This window comes from Mytilus californianus, unplaced genomic scaffold (genome assembly GCF_021869535.1).
Source record: "Mytilus californianus isolate M0D057914Y unplaced genomic scaffold, xbMytCali1.0.p SCAF_1, whole genome shotgun sequence".
In the NCBI taxonomy this organism is placed as follows: domain Eukaryota; kingdom Metazoa; phylum Mollusca; class Bivalvia; order Mytilida; family Mytilidae; genus Mytilus; species Mytilus californianus.
The window spans coordinates 27437773-27460919 of NW_026262581.1; the positions used below are offsets into that span (position 1 = coordinate 27437773).

Below are 23147 nucleotides of genomic sequence, written 5' to 3' on the forward strand. Positions count from 1 at the left end.
TTCGATCTATAATTTGCGCCGATTTGATTCTTTCATTAGTGCCAATTTTTTTTTTTATCACTAGCCCCGATACTATATTTGCTATACGAGTAAATACATGTACATGTAGTAAACCTAGAATGTATATTGCATGGTAATATATATGGATATAAACAGTATTCCCTTATGTTTAAGTTAATTTTGGTCATATTGTTCGAGAACTTCGTTTTGACACGAGAAAGAAAAGATGGACTTCGTTGTTGGCAAGTACAAGAAGTATAGAAAAGATGAAATGACAAGAAAGGAATATATCAGATGTGTGGCATATAAATTCTCGACAAGATAATAATTCATTGTACTAGTATTACATTTTTATGGATTTTATTGTGGTGCTTTGAAATGCTGTAAATAGAATTTTACTCCGTAATTTTAGTGGATGTAAACAGAGTGCACAAATATCTTTTAAATTGACTTATCCTGCTCGAAATTCTACTCCCACATCCCCTTTGTGAGCAGGGGACAACAGTTATATACATGTTGTAATTGACAATTCATAACATATGTACAACTGGCTAACGGAAGAGGTTTATATGATAAATAAAACAATAACTTTCACCTATAATTTACCTGTACACAATCGGCGCAAATGAAAGAAAAAATCGGCAAGTGAAAGAAAAAAAGTGAAATGCAGATCGGCGCAAATGTTAAAAGCCGAGTTCAAAATTTATATTTTTATTATTATTTTTAATAGAACGGAGGTTACGAATAGTGTAGTATCTTGTGTCCATTTGTGTTTAATTTCCACTAGGTATCAGCTCGACGCTTAATTCCACTTTTCTTGAAAGACGTAGTTTTAAGCGTACACCATGTTGGAATCCGTGAAAAATGCGAAATAGGACGTTATAATTTGACTTTTTTTTCATGGCTAGAAACAATGTCATAGAGCATTTATGTCACTACCAAGTTGTGTTAGTTGATGCGCATCAACAATAGGCTGTTTGGTCTTTAATGTATTCTAACAGATATTTGATTTTTTTAGTATCCACCTCTGATTCTCACCACCACCATAAGGCCATGTAAAATTCAGCTTTGTTCATATTTTACTGCTTTCAAACTAGTTGAAGAGAGATCAGCAAGACAAGATCTACAAATAAGTTTGCATGGTCGAAATCGTCAGACGACTTCTTATTAGAGTTATTGCTTTTTAATGATGATTTTTACCCATTTTTAGTGTTCTGCATCTCATCTTGAAAATTATGATAGAAAGATTGACACTTTAAATTGCAAAAATGATCAGAAAAACAAGATCTACAAATTAGTCAACAAGGCCAAAAGAAATAAGTAGACTCATTTAGGATTCCTTGCTCTTTAATGATGATTTTTACCACTATTTTGCGTGTTTGCCTGTTACCTTGAAAACTATAATAGATAGACAGCAAAAATTTTCACAAGACAAGAATCACAAATAAGTCAAGTAGACTCTTAATTGAGTGATTGGCATGAAATAACCTTTTTTTGTGTTTCGGGTAAAAACTAAAGAAGATAGAGAAAAACTGTAAACAGAAAAAGTTATCAGCATTTCAAGATCAACAAAAAAGTAATATTTGTCGTGAATTCTGTTCTAGTATACAATGTTGGAGAGTGCATTGATGAAGATGCACATAGACCTAGGTGAGCTACGCAGACTCTTTAGAGCCTCAACACTAGAAGTCATTGTCTGAGAACCAGAAAATTTATCTGGTATTGACTAACATCTTATTTGTCAACAATTTCATGAGGATTAGGTGAAGCATTACATGGGATGTATATGAAGAATCAGCATTTTTTGTCTGCTGTGCAATGCTTTGCGAGGGGACATAGAAGTTAGAGCTCTCACTTGTACAATTCTTGTCAGATTTTTATAAAACTTCAAACAAAGGTTCATATCAGTAATGTTGCGGACGAGTTAGAAAATAAGTGCCGATCAATTATTTTTAAAAGAGTTATGCCCTTGGAAATATTAATTATAAGGAAAATTGCATTGTAAGCGCTCTTACATGTACAATTCTTGCCAGATTTTATAAAACTTGTAACATAAGTTTATATCAGCAATGTCTCAGATGAGTTGAAAATCAGTGCTGATCAATAACACTGTATTTTTATACACCAGCATTATGGTATACAATTGTCCGTCCGTCTGTCTGTCTGTCCGTCGTCAACATGTCGCATAATAACTCAAAAACACTTTAACCAATTTGTATGAAACTTTGCTGAATTGTTTATATCTATTGACATGAGCTGCCTTTCGATTTTTTATGCCCCAGCCATAGTGGTGGGGGCATTAAGTTTTACCCTGCCGTCTGTATGTACGTACGTCCCAAAATTGGTTTCTGTTCTCTAACTTGAGTTTGCCTCAACCAAATGTTATGAAACTTACACACAATGCTTATTACCACAAAACACAGATCAAGTATGAATTTTGGTGGTGATACTTTAACCGTTCTATAGTTATGCCCCTTTATAAATGGAAAAATTGCAAAATTTTTATTTTCTTCTGAAGGGCCACGTGAGCTTTTCTTATCACTTGGCGTCCGTCGTCCGTCGTTGTTAACTTTTACAAAAATCTTCTCCTCTGAAACTACTGAGCCAAATTTATTGAGTTATTGCCCTGTATAGTCAATTTTTAACAATTTTTCGTAAATTTTTTAATCTTTTACAAAAATCTTCTCTGAAACTACTGGGCCAAATTTAACCAAACTTGGCCAAAATCATCATTAGGGTAACTTGTTTAAAAAATGTGTCCGATGACCCTGCCTGCCAACCAACATGGCTGACATGGCTAAAAATAGAACATAGGGGTAAAATGCAGTTTTTGGCTTTTATCTCTGAAACTAAAGCATTTAGATCAAATCTGGCATGGGTAAAAAGGTTCATCAGTTTTAGATCTATCTGCCCTGAAATTTACAGATGAACTAGACAACCCTTTGAACCCTTAAGGAGTTATTCCCCTTTATAGTTTTTTTTATAAATTTTGGTTAGTTAAGAAGGCGAGACATTTCAGCGTGTGCACTCTTGTATTCATTAAAAAGGGGATTTTCAGACAATAACTCAAAAATGCTTTGAACAGTTTTTTGGTGAAACTGAGGTGAATTATTTATATATATTGACGTAAACTCCCTTTCGATTTTTATAAATTTTAGATTTTACGTTTCCCAGTTATGGGATTTTATTCATAAAAAAGGGGGGATTTTCCAGTTTTGCGGACAAGAACTTGAAAGTGCTTTGAGCAGTTTTCATGAAACTTGGGTGACTGTTTTATATCTATTACAACCTCCCTTTAGTTTTTTTTTTATAAATTTCTGATATGACATCGAGGAGTAATGGAACTTTATTCTTTGAAAAAGCGACGGTTGTATCATGCGCTCATGGCGCAGCTCTTTATTAAAAGAGTTATGCCCCTTGGAAATATTAATTATATGGAAAATTGCACTGTTAGCACTCTTTCGTGTACAATTCTTGCCAGATTATTATAAAACTTATAACAGGTTAATATCAGCAATGGCTCAGACGAGTTCGAAAATCAGTGCCGATCAATTATTTTTAAAAGAGTTATGCCCCTTGGAAATATTAATTCTATGGAAAATTGCATTGTTAATGCTCTCACATGTACAATTCTTGCCAGATTTTTATCAAACTTATAATTATATCATAGCTTTATATTAGCACTGTCACGAACGAGTTTGAAAATCAGTGCTGATCAATTATTTTTAAAAAGAGTTATGCCCTTTGGAAATATTAATTATATGGAAAATTGCATTGTTATCACTCTCAATTGTACAATTCTTGCCAGATTTTTATCAAAATTTTATCAAAGGTTTATATCAGCAATGTCTTTGAACAGTTTCGAAAATCAGTGCCTATCAAATATTTTTAGAAGAGTTATGCCCTTGGAAATATTAATTATATGGAAAATTGCCCCTTGGAAATATAAATTATTATTATTGGAAATTGCATTGCATTTGCTCTCAAGCCTTCATTTCTCCAAGATTTTTATTAAAATGTTAAAGAACCAAAAAAAAATTTTTCTTTTAAAGTTATTACCCTTGGACAGATAAAATATGTGCAACACGGGGGACATTGGCACTCTGCTCTTTTATTTTTACAAATTGAAGTCCAATAACTCTAGAATGACATCTTATAACTGTAGAAATAGAACAAAAACAAATAGAACAGAAGTTTACTTAAAATTTTATTAATGTTGGCAATGAGGTAAGAATAAAGTTTCACTATATACCTATTTTGCTGCACTGTTGCTACCAAATGCAAATTTAGACCATGTCTCATCAGTGATACATGTACTCGAGGCTAAAATATTTCAAAATTTAAGACCTAACACAAATGTTGAAGAGCTGAAATAATCGAAAAGGGCCAAAATAAAGGTTTTGGTTAAAAATGTCTGTCTTATTCAGTGTTTGGATAGGTACTTAAAGTTGCCAAAATCAATCAAAATTGCCGTACAGAGCCATCATTTAGACATCTATAATGTGTTCACGAAATAAGTAAAAATTTCAGCTATCAACATAAAGATTCCGTAATTTGTCAGTTTCTCGGACTCTTTTAAGTAATATGCCAACTATATTTGATGTATAGCATGATTGTAAGGTCCAATTTTCCATTTGATAGGGTTCATATGACCTTGACCTCATTTCGAAGGTTTATTGGTCAACGTTTTTGTGTTGTATTAAGTTTCGCAGATAAATTCAGTAATATAAAAAAATGTCTTGTGTGTTTAAAATGACTAAGGTGTACGCATAAATGTCACTCTGACTGTTTATCTGACTGACCTCTTTTTCCAGGTTCTTGTACAAAGTTGAGATCTGATTAGGTCTGTTTCTCAGGTACTCAGAAACAAGTCAATCAATCCTGATAATTGTCAAAAAGGTAAAAGAAGTGAAAAAAATAGCAATCTATACGCTATGAAGGCATGTTTTTATTTTCATTTTGTAGTCATATTTGAAGTGCCAAAAGATTTTTATTTTTATATCAAAGGCAAAATTGAGGCAAGTCACTTGCGTTAATCATTCCTTATTATTTGCTTTAAATTAATGAACCAGTGCCTTTTTTATTAAAAGGATGATCAAAACATGCCCCATTCGCTTCTTAATCACATTGGCCCTAAGTTCATTTTTACACCTTATTAAGCATTTTTTTAAATATTATATAAGACCATGACTGAAGATTGAAATACAACTGAAAGATGATTCCCGAGGGTATCATCAGCTCTGTCCATTCTTGAATTGTCCGTTACTAAATTTAGAAATCATTAAGAAACTAAGCTTCAAACTCCCTCAGGCAAAGTTGACCTTAGAAGGATTTGCCGAGATTATTTGTAGGTTCCTTATGGTCATAGAGCTCTTCAGGTGTTTCGGTTCTTGTACCTCCTTTCTGTTCAAATATTTAGCTTTCTGCGTTCCTGGTGAAGGTAAATCCAGAAAAGCGCTAATATAAGACGCATACACTTGATTGTGTGTTATTTCAGTTTTTGATCACCAGTGCAGTATCAGTTAGGAATTGTCTTGCTCAATTCGTTTTCTGTGAAGTGTGCTGTGGACTGTTGTATTAATTTCTTTTTCTGAATGGTATTGTCTTATTCGACATATGCTTTTAAATTGCAATTTTGGTAATCTTTTCAGTTTTTGATAGGAGGATGATGAAGAGTTTGTTCAAATTTCAAGGTATACACAAATGAAAGTGAACTTAAAAAAAGTCGTTTGGTCGTTGATGGATAGTTGTCAAATTGCCATTTATACCATATCTTTTTATATTCATATAATAAATTTATTTCCTTTAATAAATGTTACTTCGATAAAACACGCTTTACATACATTATCTTTAATCAAGGAAGTATTTAAAACAATTTTTATACGACCTAAAACAAATTCGCGTTCGTATATTGCTATCACGTCGCCGTCGTCCGAAGACATTTGGTTTCCAGACAAAAACTTGTTTAAGTGCATGGATCTCTATGAAATTTGACCAAAAGGTTCAATACCACTAAAGGAAGGTTGGGATTGTTTTTGAGGGTGATGGTCCCAACCGTTTAGGAATTAGGGGTAAAAAAGGGGCCCTAAACAAGCATATCATTGTCATTTTGCTTAGTTTCTTTTGTTACCTATTCTGACATCGGACTCGGACTTCTTTTAAACTGAGTTTTACTGTGCGTATCGCTGTGTGTTTCTTTATTCTACATTGGCTAGAGGTATAGGGGGAGGGTTGAGATCTCACAAAACATGTTTAACCCCGCCGCATGTTTGCGCCTGTCCCAAGTCAGGAGCCATTGGCCTTTGTTAGTCTTGTATGTTTTTTAATTTTAGTTCGTTTATATGTTTTGGAGTTTAATATGACGTCCATTTTCACTGAACTAGTACACATTTTTATTTAGGGGCCAGCTGAGGACCACCTCCGGGTGTGGGATTTTCTCGCTGCGTTGAAGACCCATTGGTGGCCTTCGGCTGTTATCTGCTCTTAGGCCGGGTTGTTGTCTCTTTGACAGATTCCCCATTTCCATTCTCAATTTTATAGTCTATTTGGATTAGGACCCAGTTCCAAACTTTTTATCACACTGCATTTCTATAGAATTCAGCAACTGCTGGCTCGTATGAGTCGCAGTCTAGCTGCCCAAAAAGAAGTAGTTTCATAGAAGAAGATTTAGTTGAATGAAGAACAATCCACAATTCATCACTTTTTGGATAGTTTTATTCCAAAGGTATTGATATAGAACTTCAATAAAACTTCAAATTTCGAGGTATTCCCATGTCCAAAGGGAAAGACGTAAAAATTGTTAATCATTATTTCATAAAAAATGTATTACCATTCAAATAGAAGATACAAAAATTTTAATTCTATAAAGTCTATATTTTATTTTAGAGGAAAATCAGGGAGATAACTCAAACTTCTTTTTCAAACATTAAAACAGTAGAGGTGGATTTAGCACTCCCCTCTTTCCCTATGGAGCTTAACATATGATAAATGCATAGACGTTTTACAAGTATCAATCCAAAAGTTGGCTTGCCAGGGGGTCCTCTTTATAAAATCCTGGATCCACACCCATTTCCATTCTCAATTTTATTTTTTTAGTTTCAGGACAATAACTTGTGTATAAGTATTTTGATTGCTCTGAAATTGTATCGCAAGGTTTAATACCACAAGTAGAAGGTTGGGATTCATTTTGGGGGTAATTGCCCAAACCGTTCAGGAATTAGGGGCCAAAAACAAGCATTTTTCTAGTTTTCGGACAATACCTTGTGTTTAAGTGTATGATGTTTCTTAAATTGTACCACATTTTACAAAAAGAAAATTTATTCAAATATTTTTTTTTGGAAAAAAAGGGGGTGGGGGGTGTCAATTTTTTCCCCTCAAGATTTAAGAAATGATCAAATTCGAAAAAAAAATTGGGGGTCACAATTTATTATGCTAATTCTTTGTATATAGTCTGAAAACAGATTTACTAAGTATTGCGCAACAGCACAGTGTATTGTACAACAGCAAGAAATCTTCAATTGAAAATAAATTCAAATCATATAACCAATTTCAAGTTCTTTTACCACATTTATTCTGTGTCAGAAACCTATAATGTGTCAAATATTTAATTACAATCCAAATTTAGACATGTATCAAGCTTGAATATTGTGTCTTTTTGTCCCAACTGTTCAGGGTTGGACCTCTGCGGTCGTATCCAGCTACTCTCGGCGGAGAACATTTTTCATAATTCGAAAGTAAACAAAAAAACTTCCTGTTGACTTACATCTATTTTTTAAATTTACAACGAGGATCGTTTATTAACTTTAATAAGCGACAAAATAAATGATTTCTGCTTTTCTATTGTGAACTTCGAATTTCTATGTACTAGTAACATCTGCGCCTACATAGTAATATATATCTCAATTTCATACAATATTCCAGGGTTTGCGATGCTTATTTTCATAGTAGAGTGTTTCAGCTTGCAAACAGACAGTTGAATCAACGAGTTGAGGTGACCCCTTCGAAAATCTTCGGACGCCATTATGATTTGGTTGACCGTTGTAGAAAAAATAGATGCCAACGAATATGTTCCTATGGTAGCCACAATCCTGTTCTCTTGTCCACTAAATTAGACTTATCAACCCATTATAGCTTGTCATGAGCAACATGATGATTGGCACTAGTTGATCAGTATCTGCTTACCCTTCCGAGGAGTAATCTAATATCATTCCCGGTTTGTGAAGGGGTTCGTGTTGCTCAGTCTATAGTTTTCTGTGTGTTGTTTTTGCTTTCATTTCATCGCCTTTCTTTTTGGCCATGTTTTTTTTGTTAATCTATGACTTACGATTTACGAACAACAACAATATAACTTAAACTGGTAAACTTTAGTCAAAGTATAGGTAAACATTTGCTCTTGTTTTGTTTTCTGATTGTAATGCTATTTTTGCTGGAATGTTTTTTTGCTTTGCTTATTGAGAGAAAATTAGTTACTGAAATAAGTATCTGATTTGAAAAAAGTGTCAGAAAAACTTTGAAGAGAAAAAAGAGGTTTTCATACTGCCGGAATATGTTAAAAAAACGTTTCACAGTTAAGTGTCAGGACTGCTGCAATTTAATTTGAATTTTCGTACGCAATTTATTGCCCTAAATGTAAGTAACCCTTCTTTATTTCAATATAAAGAAAACATGGAAAAGGAGGGTGATATCCATTGAAAAATAGTTTTAAACTTCCTGATTTAAAGAAATCATCAAGGATACCAGGCTTTTAGTTTTGTACGCCAGACTAGCGTTTCGTCTACGAAATACTCATCAGTGACTCAAAAATAAAAAAAAGTTAAAAGGCCAATAACAGGAATTTTTCTCCTTACTTTTGATTAAGGAGTATTTCATTGCAGTTAAACTTTGTCAGACAAAACACATTCCCTTAACATATTCAATTGATATATTATATTTGATTAAAATGAATCAAATCGTATTTTAGAATGATGAAGGAATACGTGTGGTGTGTTGTGAAATCAGCATTACTTTAATTTATATAAAGAAGTGTGTTACCTTGCTCCACAGTAAATATGATTACCGACTCTTTAAGGCTACTAAATGTATCCCTCATGAATAATATCCCTTCATGAACATCTTCATATGGATCACTGTGCATATATGTTTGTATGGTGATTTTATTTACAACCACGGGATCGATGCCATTGATGTTGGAGGTTTCCTCTCCGAGGGTATCATCAACCCAGTAGTCAGCACCTCTGTGTGGACACGAATTATGATTGGTATGCATGGTCATAATTATAAACTAACTGTTTATAAAACTGTAAATTTTACCCAAGGAATATAGTACCTTAGCTGTATTTGGCTAAACCTTTCGGAAATTTGGGTCCTTAATGGTCTTCGACTTCGTACTTTATTTGACCTTTTTTAATTTTTTTTATTCGAGCGTCATTTTTGTAGACGAAATGCGCGTCTGGCTTACTCAATTTTAAGGGTGGTATCTGTGATGAGTTTATTGCCAGTTTAAGGTAGCTGGGGTGTCTTCCTCCATCTTGGATTTTGAAATAGCAGATAACATTCGGTCTAGATCTTTAATGAAATGTGCAAATTTCGAGGGTAGTATGTAAATCATATTTAAGACTGTTCATGTTAATATAGAAAATTGTGTGTTTTATCATAATTAACGGCTGTATTTTACAAAAAAACAGAATAAATTTATTTGATTCAATTTTTTTTTTTCAATTTGCCACATAAGGGGAGATAACTCAGATAAAGTAACTTTATAATTATAGAATGTGTTATGAATTTACCTATTTTATTATGTAGCAAGAAAACGAGACCGTTGACCCCATTTTTTTCTTTTACTTATCTGAAAGCATATCATTAGAGCTGTCTTCTCATATTTTATCTAAAAATTCTATGGTTTAGTTTTCTTTTATCACTCAGAATTGGGTTTTCCATGCATAATCTATACAAAATCTGACAATTTTGCACAACCTGTAGCGTGAAAAAAAGCCCGGTGACACATACTTTTTATTATATTTTTGAAGAAAGCATGATATTAACTACATTTTGACAAATTATTAAAAAATTCAATTGATTTTAATTTAGACCCCTCATCTACCTTAAGCTTGTACGTTGTGCTTACAAGGTTTATTGACGGATGGATTGAAAGGAAGAAACAAGCTGACGGACGGGACGTATCGATAACATCATGTTTAGCAATTCATTATATTCCAAATTCAAGAAAAAAAACCAACTATATTATGTATACATATTATATGTGTGTGTAATTAAAAGGATAATATATATATAACCTTGCATTTGAGTTTTTTTAAGTACCCTTTGATTACGTCAATATTTGAAAAATTTAAAAGCTCGTTATCCTCTCTATACTACAAATGGAAGAAAATACATAGATCGCAATGTAAAATCATAAGCAAAATAAAATAAAAATAAAAATAAAACACAACAACATGGCCAACAGAAAAATGTTGAACATTCGAAGAACGTTCTACAAATCACTTTAGCAGAAAAATAAAGTCTGTATAACTGTGATTTTCAACAATTTATCGAAGTCCAAAGCCTGTAATTTTGGCAAAAATTAGCGGAGCAGAACGAAACTAATACTTCATCTAAAACTCATCATGGTGAACTCACATACCAAAAATCAGCCTAATATCTGAAGGCATTTAGAAAAAAAAACCCGTATAATGGTTTGTTGCAGAATGACGGAATGACAGAATGATGGAAAGATGGATTGACGGAATGATGGAATGACAGACAAGGGTAAAACTATATGGCCCCAACAGCTTTGTTGCGAGGCCATATTTGTTGCGGGGCCATAAAAAGCTTCATCATGTGTAATTGCTAGTTCATGAAGATCAAAAATGTTCTCAACTTGGAAGAAAAACACAGCACTTGGTATAATTCCAACATGAACTGTACAGAAGCTGCTGCTTAATTTGATGAAAAGCCACAACTCTATCTAGCTACTGAGAAGTGCTACAATGTTTATATATAAGCAGCACATAAACAGTAACAAGAAAGGCTGTTAACCTGTGAACTTTTAGACGACAGCAATTTCTCAATATTTAAACTTATCAGATTGATGTAGAAAACAGAAACTACATGAGACAAAACAGAAACTATACTTCCAGACCAGTACACCCTGCCCTTACTATGAAATCACATTCTCTCACAGATTAACTCCCTCTCTATATTCCGCTCACAATCATATACCCTCACCCTCTCCATCATTCTATTTTTCTCCCTCCCTTTCTCACCCTTTCACCCTATCATAACACCCTTAACCACCTACCACCTAATACCCCTTCTGCTTCGTGTTAAGTCCCTATGAGAAAATTGGGTTAGTAGATGAATACGATATTATAAGATGTACCAGATATGGAAGATCTTAAGTTTTAGAAATGTGAAGGAAATTTAGAACTGATTGATATCAAACATAAATATATGAACCTGAGCCACTTTTAGAAATGTAGTCTTATTTTCTACACATAATGGTCATCATAGCATTCGTACAAAAGATTAACAGCCAACGTTACAGAAAGCCAAATTGTGTAATGTATATTTGAAAATAGAATGCTGTTTTGATCGATAAACATTATGGAGGCCAAAAAGTATATATCCCACTCTTAATTTTGAAGTGTTTTTGGTGTGTTGATTACAAAATATGTTGAAAAAAATGAAAAAAACATAAATGAAAATTGACAAATGGTATAAATCCAAATAGTTCAAAAACACATAAAACAAAAAGCCAAATGAAAAATGCCAAAGTTTAAAAATGCCAAATGGTATTAAAAATACCTGTCTGCTTGTACTAGCCAGCCGGCCTGTGGGTTAGCTGGACTTTAAGGTGCTAGTTCACCAAGACAAATGCCCACAGTAGGTCACCTATCTTTTCCTTTTGGAGTACCAGTTTTTAAGTCTTTGATTTGACTTGGGGGCTCAACATTTAACTAAAAAAGATAAAAAAAAAGGTCTCCTGTATAAATTAAAAATTTGGTCTTAAAAGTAAAATATTCCCTTTGTCCCCCACACCCAAATGGATAAAATAATGTAAAAAGTCTCTCATTTCCCAAATAATCATAAAATGACCTGCCTCAACTTATAAATTAGGATAAAAACAGTAAAATATCTCCAATTAAAATTTAGATAAAAACAGTAAAATATCCCTAATTAAAATTTAGATAAAAACAATAAAATATCCGATTAAAATTTGGATAAATGCAGAAAAATATCCCCAATTAAAATTTGGATACAAACAGTAAAATATCCCTCAATTAAAATTTGGATAAAAACAGTAAAATATCCCCAATTAAAATTTGGATAAAAACAGTAAAATATCCCTAATTAAAATTTGGATAAAAACAAATAAAATACTTTTTTCCCCTTAAAAGCATGTTACAGAGATTCACATGCAGACTGAGCTACCTCACTCTCAGTTTGTTCCCGTAAAAACAGTAAAATATCCCCAATTAAAATTTGGATAAAATAAAATATCCCCAATTAAAATTTGGATAAAACTGTAAAATATCCCCAATTAAAATTTGGATAACACAGTAAAATATCCCCAATTAAAATTTGGATAAAACAGTAAAATATCCCCAATTAAAATTTGGATAAAAACAAATAAAATACTTTTTTCCCCTTAAAAGCATGTTACAGAGCTTCACATGCAGACTCACCTCACTCACAGAGCCACCTCACTCTCAGTTTGTTCCAGTAAAAACAATAAAAATATCCCCAATTAAAATTTGGATAAAAACAGTAAAATATTCCAAATTAAAATTTGGATAAAAACAGTAAAATATTCCAAATTAAAATTTGGATAAAAACAGTAAAATATTCCAAATTAAAATTTGGATAAAAACAAATAAAATACTTTTTCCCCCTTAAAAGCATGTTACAGAGCAACATGCAGACTGAGCCACCTCACTCTCAGTTTGTTCCAGTAAAAACAGTAAAATATCCCCAATTAAAATTTGGATAAAAACAGTAAAATATCCCCAATTAAAATTTGCATTAAAACAAATTAAATACTTTTTTCCCCTTAAAAGCATGTTACAGAGCTTCACATGCAGACTGAGCCACCTCACTCTCAGTTTGTTCCAGTAAAAACAATAAAATATCCCCAATTAAAATTTGGATAAAAACAGTAAAATATCCCCAATTAAAATTTGCATAAAAACAAATAAAATACTTTTTTCCCCTTAAAAGCATGTTACAGAGCTTCACATGCAGACTGAGCCACCTCACTCTCAGTTTGTTCCAGTAAAAACAGTTAAATATCCCCAATTAAAATTTGGATAAAATAAAATATCCCCAATTAAAATTTGGATAAAAACAGTAAAATATCCCCAATCAAAATTTGGATAAAAACAGTAAAATATCCCCAATTAAAATTTGGATAAAAACAGTAAAATATCCCCAATTAAAATTTGGATAAACACAAATGAAAAATTTTTTTCCCCTTAAAAGCATGTTACAGAGCTTCACATGCAGACTGAGCCACCTCACTCTCAGTTTGTTCCAGTAAAAACAATAAAATATCCCCAATTAAAATTTGGATAAAACAGTAAAATATCCCCAATTAAACTTTGGATAAAAACAGTAAAATATCCCCAATTAAAATTTGGATAAAAACAGTAAAATATCCCCAATTAAAATTTGGATAAAAACAGTAAAATATCCCCAATTAAAATTTGGATAAAACAGTAAAATATCCCCAATTAAAATTTGGATAAAAACAAATAAAATACTTTTTCCCCTTAAAAGCATGTTACAGAGCTTCACATGCAGACTGAGCCACCTCACTCTCAGTTTGTTCCAGTAAAAACAATAAAATATCGCCAATTAAAATTTGGATAAAAACAGTAAAATATCCCCAATTAAAATTTGCATAAAATCAAATAAAATACTTTTTTCCCCTTAAAAGCATGTTACAGAGCTTCACATGCAGACTGAGCCCATCACTCTCAGTTTGTTCCAGTAAAAACAGTAAAATATTCCCAATTAAAATTTGGATAAAAACAGTTAAATATCCCCAATTAAGATTTGGATAAAAACAGTAAAATATCCCCAATTAAAATTTGGATAAAAACAGTAAAATATCCCCAATTAAAATTTGGATAAAAACAAATAAAATACTTTTTCCCCTTAAAAGCATGTTACAGAGCTTCACATGCAGACTGAGCCACCTCACTCTCAGTTTGTTCCAGTAAAAACAATAAAATATCCCCAATTAAAATTTGGATAAAAACAGTAAAATATCCCCAATTAAAATTTGGATAAAAACAGTAAAATATCTGGATAAAAACAAATAAAATACTTTTTCCCCTTAAAAGCATGTTACAGAGCTTCACATGCAGACTGAGCCACCTCACTCTCAGTTTGTTCCAGTAAAAACAATAAAATATCCCCAATTAAAATTTGGATAAAAACAGTAAAATATCCCCAATTAAAATTTGCATAAAATCAAATAAAATACTTTTTTCCCCTTAAAAGCATGTTACAGAGCTTCACATGCAGACTCATCTCACTCACAGAGCCACCTCACTCTCAGTTTGTTCCAGTAAAAACAATAAAAATATCCCCAATTAAAATTTGGATAAAAACAGTAAAATATCCCCAATTAAAATTTGGATAAAAACAGTAAAATATCCCCAATTAAAATTTGGATAAAAACAGTAAAATATCCCCAATTAAAATTTGGATAAAAACAAATAAAATACTTTTTCCCCTTAAAAGCATGTCACAGAGCTTCACATGCAGACTGAGCCACCTCACTCTCAGTTTGTTCCAGTAAAAACAATAAAATATCCCCAATTAAAATTTGGATAAAACAGTAAAATATCCCCAATTAAAATTTGGATAAAAACAAATAAAATACTTTTTTCCCCTTAAAAGCATGTTACAGAGCTTCACATGCAGACTGAACCACCTCACTCTCAGTTTGTTCCAGTAAAAACAGTGTTAAATATCCCCAATTAAAATTTGGATAAAAACAGTAAAATATCCCCAATTAAAATTTGGATTAAAACAGTAAAATATCCCCAATTAAAATTTGGATAAAAACAGTAAAATATCCCCAATTAAAATTTGGATTAAAACAGTAAAATATCCCCAATTAAAATTTGGATAAAACAGTAAAATATCCCCAATTAAAATTTGGATAAAAACAAATAAAATACTTTTTCCCCTTAAAAGCATGTTACAGAGCTTCACATGCAGACTGAGCCACCTCACTCTCAGTTTGTTCCAGTAAAAACAATAAAATATCCCCAATTAAAATTTGGATAAAAACAGTAAAATATCCCCAATTAAAATTTGCATAAAAACAAATAAAATACTTTTTCCCCCTTAAAAGCATGTTACAGAGCTTCACATGCAGGCTGAGCCACCTCACTCTCAGTTTTTTCTAGTAAAAACAATAAAATATCCCTAATTAAAATTTGGATAAAAACAGTAAAATATCCCCAATTAAACTTTGGATAAAAACAAATAAAATACTTTTTCCCCCTTAAAAGCATGTTACAGAGCTTCACATGCAGGCTGAGCCACCTCACTCTCAGTTTGTTCCAGTAAAAACAGTAAAATATCCCCAATTAAAATTTGGATAAAAACAGTAAAATATCCCCAATTAAAATTTGCATTAAAACAAATTAAATACTTTTTTCCCCTTAAAAGCATGTTACAGAGCTTCACATGCAGACTGAGCCACCTCACTCTCAGTTTGTTCCAGTAAAAACAATAAAATATCCCCAATTAAAATTTGGATAAAAACAGTAAAATATCCCCAATTAAAATTTGCATAAAAACAAATAAAATACTTTTTTCCCCTTAAAAGCATGTTACAGAGCTTCACATGCAGACTGAGCCACCTCACTCTCAGTTTGTTCCAGTAAAAACAGTTAAATATCCCCAATTAAAATTTGGATAAAATAAAATATCCCCAATTAAAATTTGGATAAAAACAGTAAAATATCCCCAATCAAAATTTGGATAAAAACAGTAAAATATCCCCAATTAAAATTTGGATAAAAACAGTAAAATATCCCCAATTAAAATTTGGATAAACACAAATGAAAAACTTTTTTCCCCTTAAAAGCATGTTACAGAGCTTCACATGCAGACTGAGCCACCTCACTCTCAGTTTGTTCCAGTAAAAACAATAAAATATCCCCAATTAAAATTTGGATAAAACAGTAAAATATCCCCAATTAAAATTTGGATAAAAACAGTAAAATATCCCCAATTAAAATTTGGATAAAAACAGTAAAATATCCCCAATTAAAATTTGGATAAAAACAGTAAAATATCCCCAATTAAAATTTGGATAAAACAGTAAAATATCCCCAATTAAAATTTGGATAAAAACAAATAAAATACTTTTTCCCCTTAAAAGCATGTTACAGAGCTTCACATGCAGACTGAGCCACCTCACTCTCAGTTTTTTCTAGTAAAAACAATAAAATATCCCTAATTAAAATTTGGATAAAAACAGTAAAATATCCCCAATTAAACTTTGGATAAAAACAAATAAAATACTTTTTCCCCCTTAAAAGCATGTTACAGAGCTTCACATGCAGACTGAGCCCATCACTCTCAGTTTGTTCCAGTAAAAACAGTAAAATATTCCCAATTAAAATTTGGATAAAAACAGTTAAATATCCCCAATTAAGATTTGGATAAAAACAGTAAAATATCCCCAATTAAAATTTGGATAAAAACAGTAAAATATCCCCAATTAAAATTTGGATAAAAACAAATAAAATACTTTTTCCCCTTAAAAGCATGTTACAGAGCTTCACATGCAGACTGAGCCACCTCACTCTCAGTTTGTTCCAGTAAAAACAATAAAATATCCCCAATTAAAATTTGGATAAAAACAGTAAAATATCCCCAATTAAAATTTGGATAAAAACAGTAAAATATCTGGATAAAAACAAATAAAATACTTTTTCCCCTTAAAAGCATGTTACAGAGCTTCACATGCAGACTGAGCCACCTCACTCTCAGTTTGTTCCAGTAAAAACAATAAAATATCCCCAATTAAAATTTGGATAAAAACAGTAAAATATCCCCAATTAAAATTTGCATAAAATCAAATAAAATACTTTTTTCCCCTTAAAAGCATGTTACAGAGCTTCACATGCAGACTCATCTCACTCACAGAGCCACCTCACTCTCAGTTTGTTCCAGTAAAAACAATAAAAATATCCCCAATTAAAATTTGGATAAAAACAGTAAAATATCCCCAATTAAAATTTGGATAAAAACAGTAAAATATCCCCAATTAAAATTTGGATAAAAACAAATAAAATACTTTTTCCCCTTAAAAGCATGTCACAGAGCTTCACATGCAGACTGAGCCACCTCACTCTCAGTTTGTTCCAGTAAAAACAATAAAATATCCCCAATTAAAATTTGGATAAAACAGTAAAATATCCCCAATTAAAATTTGGATAAAAACAAATAAAATACTTTTTTCCCCTTAAAAGCATGTTACAGAGCTTCACATGCAGACTGAACCACCTCACTCTCAGTTTGTTCCAGTAAAAACAGTGTTAAATATCCCCAATTAAAATTTGGATAAAAACAGTAAAATATCCCCAATTAAAATTTGGATTAAAACAGTAAAATATCCCCAATTAAAATTTGGATAAAAACAGTAAAATATCCCCAATTAAAATTTGGATTAAAACAGTAAAATATCCCCAATTAAAATTTGGATAAAACAGTAAAATATCCCCAATTAAAATTTGGATAAAAACAAATAAAATACTTTTTCCCCTTAAAAGCATGTTACAGAGCTTCACATGCAGACTGAGCCACCTCACTCTCAGTTTGTTCCAGTAAAAACAATAAAATATCCCCAATTAAAATTTGGATAAAAACAGTAAAATATCCCCAATTAAAATTTGCATAAAAACAAATAAAATACTTTTTCCCCCTTAAAAGCATGTTACAGAGCTTCACATGCAGGCTGAGCCACCTCACTCTCAGTTTTTTCTAGTAAAAACAATAAAATATCCCTAATTAAAATTTGGATAAAAACAGTAAAATATCCCCAATTAAACTTTGGATAAAAACAAATAAAATACTTTTTCCCCCTTAAAAGCATGTTACAGAGCTTCACATGCAGGCTGAGCCACCTCACTCTCAGTTTGTTCCAGTAAAAACAGTAAAATATCCCCAATTAAAATTTGGATAAAAACAGTAAAATATCCCCAATTAAAATTTGCATTAAAACAAATTAAATACTTTTTTCCCCTTAAAAGCATGTTACAGAGCTTCACATGCAGACTGAGCCACCTCACTCTCAGTTTGTTCCAGTAAAAACAATAAAATATCCCCAATTAAAATTTGGATAAAAACAGTAAAATATCCCCAATTAAAATTTGCATAAAAACAAATAAAATACTTTTTTCCCCTTAAAAGCATGTTACAGAGCTTCACATGCAGACTGAGCCACCTCACTCTCAGTTTGTTCCAGTAAAAACAGTTAAATATCCCCAATTAAAATTTGGATAAAATAAAATATCCCCAATTAAAATTTGGATAAAAACAGTAAAATATCCCCAATCAAAATTTGGATAAAAACAGTAAAATATCCCCAATTAAAATTTGGATAAAAACAGTAAAATATCCCCAATTAAAATTTGGATAAACACAAATGAAAAACTTTTTTCCCCTTAAAAGCATGTTACAGAGCTTCACATGCAGACTGAGCCACCTCACTCTCAGTTTGTTCCAGTAAAAACAATAAAATATCCCCAATTAAAATTTGGATAAAACAGTAAAATATCCCCAATTAAAATTTGGATAAAAACAGTAAAATATCCCCAATTAAAATTTGGATAAAAACAGTAAAATATCCCCAATTAAAATTTGGATAAAAACAGTAAAATATCCCCAATTAAAATTTGGATAAAACAGTAAAATATCCCCAATTAAAATTTGGATAAAAACAAATAAAATACTTTTTCCCCTTAAAAGCATGTTACAGAGCTTCACATGCAGACTGAGCCACCTCACTCTCAGTTTGTTCCAGTAAAAACAATAAAATATCGCCAATTAAAATTTGGATAAAAACAGTAAAATATCCCCAATTAAAATTTGCATAAAATCAAATAAAATACTTTTTTCCCCTTAAAAGCATGTTACAGAGCTTCACATGCAGACTGAGCCCATCACTCTCAGTTTGTTCCAGTAAAAACAGTAAAATATTCCCAATTAAAATTTGGATAAAAACAGTAAAATATCCCCAATTAAGATTTGGATAAAAACAGTAAAATATCCCCAATTAAAATTTGGATAAAAACAGTAAAATATCCCCAATTAAAATTTGGATAAAAACAAATAAAATACTTTTTCCCCTTAAAAGCATGTTACAGAGCTTCACATGCAGACTGAGCCACCTCACTCTCAGTTTGTTCCAGTAAAAACAATAAAATATCCCCAATTAAAATTTGGATAAAAACAGTAAAATATCCCCAATTAAAATTTGGATAAAAACAGTAAAATATCTGGATAAAAACAAATAAAATACTTTTTCCCCTTAAAAGCATGTTACAGAGCTTCACATGCAGACTGAGCCACCTCACTCTCAGTTTGTTCCAGTAAAAACAATAAAATATCCCCAATTAAAATTTGGATAAAAACAGTAAAATATCCCCAATTAAAATTTGCATAAAATCAAATAAAATACTTTTTTCCCCTTAAAAGCATGTTACAGAGCTTCACATGCAGACTCATCTCACTCACAGAGCCACCTCACTCTCAGTTTGTTCCAGTAAAAACAATAAAAATATCCCCAATTAAAATTTGGATAAAAACAGTAAAAATATCCCCAATTAAAATTTGGATAAAAACAGTAAAATATCCCCAATTAAAATTTGGATAAAAACAAATAAAATACTTTTTCCCCTTAAAAGCATGTCACAGAGCTTCACATGCAGACTGAGCCACCTCACTCTCAGTTTGTTCCAGTAAAAACAATAAAATATCCCCAATTAAAATTTGGATAAAACAGTAAAATATCCCCAATTAAAATTTGGATAAAAACAAATAAAATACTTTTTTCCCCTTAAAAGCATGTTACAGAGCTTCACATGCAGACTGAACCACCTCACTCTCAGTTTGTTCCAGTAAAAACAGTTAAATATCCCCAATTAAAATTTGGATAAAAACAGTAAAATATCCCCAATTAAAATTTGGATTAAAACAGTAAAATATCCCCAATTAAAATTTGGATAAAAACAGTAAAATATCTGGATAAAAACAAATAAAATACTTTTTCCCCTTAAAAGCATGTTACAGAGCTTCACATACAGACTGAGCCACCTCACTCTCAGTTTGTTCCAGTAAAAACAATAAAATATCCCCAATTAAAATTTGGATAAAAACAGTAAAATATCCCCAATTAAAATTTGCATAAAAACAAATAAAATACTTTTTCCCCCTTAAAAGCATGTTACAGAGCTTCACATGCAGGCTGAGCCACCTCACTCTCAGTTTTTTCTAGTAAAAACAATAAAATATCCCTAATTAAAATTTGGATAAAAACAGTAAAATATCCCCAATTAAACTTTGGATAAAAACAAATAAAATACTTTTTCCCCCTTAAAAGCATGTTACAGAGCTTCACATGCAGGCTGAGCCACCTCACTCTCAGTTTGTTCCAGTAAAAACAATAAAATATCCCCAATTAAAATTTGGATAAAAACAAATAAAATACTTTTTACAATTAAAAGCATGTTACAGAGCTTCACATGCAGACTGAGCCACCTCGCTCTCAGTTTTCCCCTTAAAAGCATGTTACAGAGCTTCACATGCAGACTGAGCCACCTCTCTCTCAGTTTGTGCCAGGAATGGCAAAAAATATTTTGACTGAGCCATCGCACATCAGTCAAACTGAGCCACCTCACTCCCAGTTTAACGTACCAGTAAGAATGGATACTTGATACGTATGATCGGAGGACGTTCCTATACCTAAAAGGGAGGTATAGTATCTGTGAACCCCAAACACAGAGCGCGGCTTAACTTCGTCATACGTATACACAAGTATCCAATGCTAACTGATACATAACGTTGTCATGTTTTTCATGTCAGTCACTGAAAATAATTTTTATGTTACAACTGAAATAATAACAAAAACCTTGATTCCAAGTTGCCTGTGGTAAGAAGTGAAATAATATCAAAAACCTTTATTCCAAGTTACCTGTGTTAAGAAGTGAAATAACCTCTCTGTAAAATATATCTAGTTTTGAAATTCTTGATGGTTTTCTTAAGGATTGAAGAACATGTGGCATTCCGGTAAACACAGTGTGACAGCAACTCAACTATAAAGTTAAACCAGAAAGATATGAAAATGTAAAAAGACAATCTTTCAATCAGTTTAACTGAGGTCTGGAGCTGGCATGTCAGTAACTGCTAGTAGTCTGTTGTTATTTATGTATTATTGTCATTTTGTTTATTTTCTTTTGTTTCATATTCTGACATCGAACTCAGACAACTCTTAAACTGAGTTTCACTGTGCGTATTTTTGTGCGATTTTTTTTCTACATTGGCTAGAGGTATAAGGGGAGAGTTGAGATCTCCAAAAAACATGTTTAACCCGCCACAATTTTGTGCCTGTCCCAAGTCAGGAGCCTCTGGTCTTTGTTACTCTTGTATGATTTCCAATTGTAGTTTCTTGTGTATAATTAGGAGTTTAGTATGATGTCCATTATCACTGAACTAGTATATATGTTTAGGGGCCAGCTGAAGGACGCATTAGGGTGCGGGAGTTTCTAGCTGCATTCAAGACCCATTAGTGGCCTTCGGCTGTTGTCTGCTCTATGGTCGAGTTGTTGTCTCTTTGACACATTCCCCATTTCCATTCTCAATTTTAGTCTTTAATCATTACTTTTTCAAATTATGACTTGGATTGAGAGTTGCCTCATTGGCACTCATACCACATATTCTTATATCTATTTAACAATGAATTGTTCTTAGGTGGAAAGTCATTTTACTATATTTATTTGAATTTCAAGATATCTCATATAATATATAAGATATGTTATATAATATATAAGATATCTAATATATGATATCTTATTTAATGTATAAGATATCTTATTTAATATATAAGATAGCATATAATTTCATTTTTATACATTATCTTATATATCAAATGAGATATCTTATATATTATATAAGATATAGATATCTTATATATTATATAAGATATCTCATAAAGTATATAAGATATATTATAAGATATCTCATATAGTTTAAAAGATATTTTATAAATTTTATGAGATATCTTAAAAACTATATGAGATATCTTATTAACTATACAAGATATCTTATATAATATGTGAGATATCTTATAAAATTATATGAGATATCTTATATAGTTAATGAGATATCTTATATAGTTTATTAGATATCTTATATAGTTTATTAGATATTTTATAAGATATCATTGGCATTTAAGGATAGTTACTCTCATTGGCAACCCTTCCATATATCCTTATTTTTTATATGGTTGAGAGATAAATGTAGTTTCCTGTGTGTATAACTGTGCATTGAGTTGCACTTTCAGGCTAAAAATAGACTTGATAAATTTCTGGCAGCACATCTATCAAGAATTAGCATATGACAATTTATTCTGTTATAAGTTTCAAGAAAGAAAATACAAATTTGTCTATCTTTTATGTTGTTTTTGTTTATTCTAAACATATAAAACATTTTCATAATTCATTAAAATGAGCAAAAATTCTTCAATTCATACCAAGAATGTACCGTTTTAAACAAATTCTACTGAAATCTGAAGAATACCGTACATTAGTTCTTCAGTCTTTAATTGCATACAAATGTTTGTCACAGACTAGTATCTGCCTTGTAAGTGTTCATATGAAAAATACCACATTTAGGTCATACAAATGCTAGTCCAGATAACATCCATGTAGTCTTTGAATTGTTTGATTATTGTCTCATTTCTGTTAAGGATTTACTTCTAATACAATTGACCTTATTCAAAGATGACGTGTTGACAACTCCTCTTCAACCAAATTGCTTGTTCTGAACTTCTCTCAACATACTGAAAAGTAAAAATAACATTTATTATCCCTAAAGTATGCATGTTTAAGTTTAATCAGCCA

General features: G+C 31.5%; 2 long non-coding RNA genes across 23 annotated transcripts in view; both read right to left on the reverse strand.

The window, feature by feature from the left end:
- Positions 1–11597: 11597 nt before the first annotated feature.
- Positions 11598–21118, reverse strand: LOC127718230 (uncharacterized). 22 transcript variants are annotated; one of them, XR_007989665.1, is made up of 7 exons: positions 20077–20335; positions 18734–19707; positions 18262–18472; positions 16825–17113; positions 15668–15878; positions 14196–14484; positions 11598–13249 (listed from the first exon to the last, which is right to left on the reverse strand). It is a non-coding gene; the product is annotated as an uncharacterized LOC127718230 (long non-coding RNA). The 22 variants fall into 22 exon arrangements; XR_007989690.1 differs by lacking the exon at positions 20077–20335 and having other exon boundaries at positions 18734–19418; positions 19600–19760; XR_007989642.1 differs by lacking the exon at positions 20077–20335 and adding an exon at positions 16140–16436 and having other exon boundaries at positions 17006–17113; positions 18734–19760.
- A 1573-nt stretch (positions 21119–22691) lies between these two features.
- LOC127718283 (uncharacterized) overlaps positions 22692–23147 on the reverse strand; it is a 65329-nt gene continuing 64873 nt past the window's right edge. Inside the window, exon 3 of the long non-coding RNA XR_007989701.1 lies at positions 22692–23086. This is a non-coding gene — a long non-coding RNA (uncharacterized LOC127718283). The remainder of the gene's footprint in view (positions 23087–23147) is intronic.